The 6,693-nt window shown below is 41.2% G+C and overlaps 1 long non-coding RNA gene across 2 annotated transcripts; it reads left to right on the top strand.

Moving 5' to 3' along the window:
- The first annotated feature begins 236 nt into the window (after positions 1 to 236).
- Positions 237 to 6,446, top strand: LOC140615360 (uncharacterized). 2 transcript variants are annotated; one of them, XR_012016030.1, is made up of 3 exons: positions 237 to 336; positions 4,785 to 4,960; positions 5,812 to 6,446. It is a non-coding gene; the product is annotated as an uncharacterized lncRNA (long non-coding RNA). The 2 variants fall into 2 exon arrangements; XR_012016029.1 differs by having other exon boundaries at positions 4,785 to 4,983.
- The last annotated feature ends 247 nt before the right edge of the window (positions 6,447 to 6,693 follow it).

Here is a 6,693-nt window from a genome sequence, read left to right as displayed (position 1 = left end):
GTGCAGCTGCACCCGTCCCCCCGGCTACGGCCTGGATTTCTCCCTTTGGTCTCTGCCGTGGGATCGTCTTGACCCATGACCAACATACGGCAGGGACCTTGGTTCTCAACACTTACCTCACTCGGATGTGAAGACTCTGCCTGCTCGACCTTTGTTCACTAATAAGCTGGACTCACCCTGCAGTTAGGACGTCACAATGCTTCCCCAACTCCCTTCTGCCTTGTTCCCCAATATATACCCTAGTAAGCATATAGGGAAGTCATCGGAGTCTGGCATAGCTGCTCAGGAAATCTTGTCAAATAAAGCTCAAGTTCCAGTTGTGTTTAGTGAAAAAAAGTAAGCATCTCTTCGTTTGATTTTAAATTTTAGTTGTTGGGGGGGGGGGCTGAGGGCGTGCTTTGGAGGAAGTTTTAAGATGCTCTACATAACCCCATGATATTTGCTCCTCTAATTAAATGTCTTGCTAATGAAAGGATTCCATGTCATCATATTTTTATTTTTTGTCAATATAAAATCAATTTTATTTCCTCTGAAAGGGAACGATTAGAAGGATATTTTTCATAATACAGTCTACGACAGCATCAAGGACATCAATATATAGGCATAACTATAATCAAGAATTGTATAAAATCATCAAAAGGAAATAAAGATGTAAGGCAAGGAGAGTTGTGTCCCCATCTTTTTAAACAGGTATTTATGTGTTTATTTCATCAACTCAAATTGATGTTTCCCGGAGCCAGTCTCCGTCAGCACCGTCAGGTAGGGGGTTTGGGCTCAGTTCGTCCTCAGGGGTGACAGGGGAAAAACTCTAACCCAAAACAGGCCTGTAAGCTTTGTTGTTTCCCAGAAGGGAACAAAAATAGAAATGCACTTGGTGGGAGGCTGACCTGATAGGTGCCTGGGATCCTTTGAGCGTCTGATAAAGCAGAGGGCAGTCATGGACACAATACGCAGGGAATACATGGGTTTATTTTTCTTAAGAGGAGAGGCAGTTTAAAATAGATTCCTTCCTTCCTTACTCTTTGTAAAATATTGTGTTTCTTATGAAAGGATTTCTTCCCCACATGGAAACCGATATTCTCCTGCTCTGATACCGCAGTCACAAAAATTCGGATAGGAGAAAAAAACATTCCACTCCAGTCCAGAATCGAGTTTTCTAAATCATTTGAATCATCCCACAGTAGCTTGCAACTCCGTGGGCGCTACCAAAAAAAAAAAAAAAAAAAAACAATAAAAAAAAAGCCCCAACAACTCTGTTGACTAATGCTCCTCCTGTAAAAAAGACCGCATAGTAATTATCTTCTCCCTTTTAAAAGTGGAACAAAAAAAATAAAATAAAATAAAAGTGGAACAACAGTTACCCTTTGTTGATCCATAGCACCTACAGAGCTTGAGACATTCTCCCAACAACTTGAAAATGTGTTACAATCCTAATCAGCAATAAAGTGCCATTTTGTTCCCACCTCATAGGGATTAAAACGAGATATGGGGAAGAGAGAGCAATCGTTTGAATAAAAGAACTCTTATTTATTGAGTCTTTAGCATGTGCCGAGCGCCGTTCTAAACGATCTATGTACAAAGCAGCATCCTTAACCCGTATCCCAATCCTATGAAGTCAGTGCTATTGTCATCCCCATTTCACAGACGCACAAGCAGGTGTAAGGCAGTTGAGCAACTTGACATCACACACTCTATGGGGTAGAGTCAAGATTTGGATCTAGGCCTCCTGAGTCCGATGACAACTTCTTTTTAAGACTCTTGTAGGATACCTTGTGTCCCCTCTCTCTTTTTGGAAATACGGGTGACAAAATCGTGACATATTTAGAGTACACGACGTGATCATGCCATATGTGTACACATTGTGAAATGACCCGCACGGTCAAGTGAATGAGCACGTCCACCATTTCGTCGAGTCCCCTTTCCACAACGAGAACACTCAAGACCTCTTCTCTTGGCCCATCTCAAGTCCACCGTACAGTACCGTTCACTAAGTCACCCCGCTTAATATCAGATTATTTTACAACTGAAAACGTGCATCCTTCGTCCTGTATCCCACCATTTCTTTCCCCCTCCACCCCCCGCCCCCCAGCCCTTGGTAGCCATCGTTCTACTCTTTGTTGCAATGAGTTCAACATTGTTGGGTTTGCTTTTGGATTCCACATGCAAGTGATCCCATATGGTACTTGTTTCTCTCGGGCTTATCTCACTCAGCACGATGCCTTCCAAGTTCATCCTGCAAATGGCAGGACTTCCCGATTCCTTATTTTCTGCGGTGGGATAATATTCCGTTGTGTGTCTGCACACATGCACGTAGGCACGTGCTCACAAGCGTGCACGTGCATCATATTTTCTTTACCCATTTGCCCACTGATGGATACTTCGGTGGTTTCCATATCTCAGCTATTATGAATACTCTTTAAACGAGCACGGGAATGCAGATATTTCTCGGAGATAGTGATTTCAGTTCCTTTGGATAGATACCCAGAGGTGGGGGCGCTAGATCGTACGGTAATTCTATTTTTGATTCTGTGAGGAACCTCCGTACTGTTTTCCATGATGGCTACGCCAGGTCACTTCTCCACCAAGAGTGCGCAGGGATCCCTTCTCCCCATATCCTTGCCAACGTTTGTTATCTCTTGTCTTTTTTTTCTTTTAGATCTCTTGTCTTTTTCGAACAGTCCAACAAGTGTGAGGCGATATCTCAGGGTGATGTGGATTTCCACGTCCCCAATAATTAGTGATGTTGAGCATCTTTTCATATATCTATTGGCTATTTATGTCTTCTTTGGAAAAATGTCTATTCTGATCTTTTGCACATTTTTAAATCAGGTTATTCAGGGTTTTTGTTTTGCTATTGAGATGAAGAGTTGCTTAACAATTTTGGATAGTAACCCTTTATTGGATATACGGCTTGCAAATATTTTCTCCTACACCGTAGCTTGCCCTTCATTTCCTTTTTTTTTTTTTTTTCTGTTGGTTTCGTTAGCTGTACGGAAACGTTTACTTTGACGTAGTCCCACTTGTTTACTTTTGCTTTTGTTGCCTGCGTTTTGGTGCTGTATCAAACCACCACGGGATTGGTCGATGTCAAGATGTGAGTCCCCCACGTCTTCTATCAGCAGTTTTAGGGTGTCGGGCCCTACAGTTCAGTCTTTAATCTACATTGATTTGTGTATATGTTATAAGATAAAAATGTGGCTATTCAGCTTGTTCAATATCATTTTTCAATAAATTGTGTATTTTGGGCAACCTCGTTGAACATTAGTTGACCATATGTATGCGGGCTTTTATTTTGGCTCTTGAGTGTATCCCATTGGTCAATGTGTCTGTTTTTATGCCATCACCATACCGTTTTGAATGCTGTAGCTTCGTGATATAGTTTGAAATCAGGCTTTGCTCATCTTGCTTGGGATTGCTTTAGTTATCTGAGGTCTTTATTTTTTCCACACAATATTTAGGATTGTTTTTTTCTATTTCTGTAAAAAATGCCATTGGAATTTAGATAGGGATTATATTAAATCTATAGACTGCTTTGATTAGTATGGATGTCTTAACAATATTAATTCTTATAATTCATAAACATGAGATATCTTTTCAATAGTATGTGTATTTTTCAATTTCTTTCATCAGTGTTTTATAGTTTTCGGTATACAGATATTTTACTTCCTTGGTAAAATTTATTCCCAAGTATTTTATTTTATTTTTTGTTGTTGTTGCTATTGTAAGTAGAAATGTCTCTTAATTTCTTTACCAGATAATTCATTGTTAGTACGATGCTTTTTTATTAAATATATAGTGATGCTGCGTCATTTATCAAACTGGAATCCAGCTCTCATGTTATTTGACATTTAGCTAATGTTTTTTGAAATTAAAATAATAAAATAAAATTAAGAAATATTCTCTATGATGGAAAGTGCAGAAAATTGTAAAGAGGAAGCAAAACCAATTCTTGAATATTTAAACTGCAGGTGGGTCTGGGCATTCAAAAGACAAGTTAAGTGCTTGGTGGCACCCGGTTAAAAATACATATATTTGAGACATCAGCATATGTAGCCAGACCTGCTACTTTCTGGAGAATACACTCTATGAAAGAAACTCAAGATTTTGTTTTACTGAAATACTATTTATCCACTTTAAGGACTTGTCAGTTGAATCACATGAAACATAAATGCATATAAGAACCTACATTAATTTAATTCTTTACGCGGTTTACTAAATGCCTTCCTGTAGATTTCTTTTTAACAAAGGAAAGAGATGCATGGTTTTTCCTTTTTTACAGTTGAGGAAGCAGAGGTCAAGAGAGTTTAAAAGTCCTATTCAAGGTCATATCGCTGTGAGGTCACACGATTGCAATGCAAGTCAATTCCACTCCTCTTTCAGTTATGTATCTGCAATGTTCCAGCACTTGCCATTTGTGAGATGTTTTCATATATGCATATTTATTGTATTCTTAAAGTAGCCCTGGGGGGTGCATAGCATTTACGAATGTAGACTTAAAGCTCGGATTGACTTGGTTCAAAATTTGACTCTGCCCCTGTCCATGTGACCGTGGACAAGGTACCTCTCACCTCTTTGGGTTTCAGTTTCTTTATCTCTAAAACAGGATTATAACAAACATCTCCCAAGGAAAAGGGGGAGGATGTGTCAGTGTTAAGTTACATATGCTAAGAAAAACCCTTGGGACAGTTCATAGTACAAAGAGTAATGTATGTGATTTATTTAATCACATTTTTTAAAATGTAATAAATTAGTAATTTATTTTTTTTTAATTCTGCTTATTTTAGAGAGAGAGAGAGCACAAGCAGGAGGAGGGGCAGAGGGAGTTGGAGAACCCCAAGCAAACTCTGAGCAGAGCCTGGAGCCTGACCCAGGGCTCCATCTCATGACCCTCAGATCATGACCTGAGCCAGAATCGGGAGTTGGATGCTTAACCGGCCGAACCAGCCAGGCACCCTTACCTGTGAGCTTTTACACTCAGTTTAGGTTAGTTCTTACCCAGAGAAAGGATTATGTCCATTTTGTAGATGAAAGGACGGTGGCCTCAAGTTAAACGGCTGGTCTATTGAGCCAGAATCCAAACTCAAGGCTACTGATTCAGTCTATTCCTACCAAAACCAGCTTATACTGTGTAGAAATCTAGGCCTTGCTAAATTGTATCCACGTTGGAGCCTTATAGACAAGGGTTGTAAATCAGGTGTCCATTTGTGGACTTTAGGGTTTCTGAAAACCCTCTAAAATGGTATAGAAAATGTACCTTAGCATACTTTTCTAGAAAAGGGTTCATAGCTTTCATCAGATTCATGAGCATCGTATGGGTTAGGGGCCACCGATCCTGACGTAAAATAGGCTTTGGAACTGCTTGAATTCAAATCGCAGATCTGACACTATAAACTCTCACTACAGGCAACCTAATTTCTCTATGACTTTTTCTCGTTTTCAAAGGAAGCATGATAATTTGTAAGGATTAAGTTCATTAATGTGAATAAAAGCACTTGGTACACTGCTTGGCACATACAAGCTCCATACAAAGGTGGCTGTTATCCGAATTGCCAGGATCAGGGGATGTTTAAAGCCAACTGTTTGGCACTGTACCCGTTCTCTCAACGGCCCCTAAAGTGACCCTCAATGACCCCAACCTCCTGGCTCTCACACCATCGTGTAATCCCTACTCGTGAGTGGGTTCACTGATCCGCTTCCAATGAATCAAATATGGCACAAGCCATGGGATGTCACCTCTGATATTGGGTCCTAAAAGGACCGTGTTTCCTGTGTTGAATGTTCTCTTTCTCGTTCTTGGTCTGCTCACCCTAGAGGAAGCCACCTGCCCTACCGTCAAGTAGCCCTGTGGACGGACAGGCCCATATGAAAAGAAATAGGGAGGCTCTGGCCAACAGGCAGCAAGGAAATGAGTTCCTCGATGGAACAGTCCCGAGGAACAGCAGCCCCCACGAGTGAGCTAGAAATGTTCCCTCCGGTCACATTTTCAGATGAGACTTCAGAGCCAGCCAAGAGCTTGGCTGCAACTTCACGAGAGAACCCAAGCCAGAGGCATCCAGCTAAACTTGGCCCCAATTCCTGACCCACAGAAACTGGAAGCTAATAAACATGCACTGTTCTAAGCCAGTAAACTTGGTGATGGTTTTTACTCAGCAGTAACGAACAGACACGCAAAGGACTTTATAGACGTCATCTCACTTAGAGCTTAGAACCAACCTGTGAGGCCGAGGTCTTTGTACTGACTTCCGAGGAAGCCTGAGGACGTGGAGGGCCTCACCCGAAGCGGCAGTGGATTTTGCCGGATTCCCAAGCCCATGATCTTTCTTAACGAGGAGGTTGAGTTCCTTGGTTGGCTCATTTTTGAGATTACTCTTGATTCTGTGTAGGTTTTGTTCATAACAATGAAATTAAGAATTACTGAAGTTGTTCAAGAATGAACGTCACTCTGTTTTTACTGGGGGTTATTCTGTATGTTAGTAAATTGAACACCAATAAAAAATAAATTAAAAAAAATAAAAAATAGGGATCCCTGGGTGGCGCAGCGGTTTGGCGCCTGCCTTTGGCCCAGGGCGCGATCCTGGAGACCCGGGATCGAATCCCACATCGGGCTCCCTGCATGGAGCCTGCTTCTCCCTCTGCCTGTGTCTCTGCCTCTCTCTCTCTCTCTGTGTGACTATCATAAATAAATAAAATCTT

This window comes from Canis lupus, chromosome 23 (genome assembly GCF_048164855.1).
Source record: "Canis lupus baileyi chromosome 23, mCanLup2.hap1, whole genome shotgun sequence".
Lineage (NCBI taxonomy): Eukaryota > Metazoa > Chordata > Mammalia > Carnivora > Canidae > Canis > Canis lupus.
The sequence above is the reverse complement of the archived record's forward strand: the minus strand, read 5'-3'. Positions and strand labels throughout refer to the sequence as shown.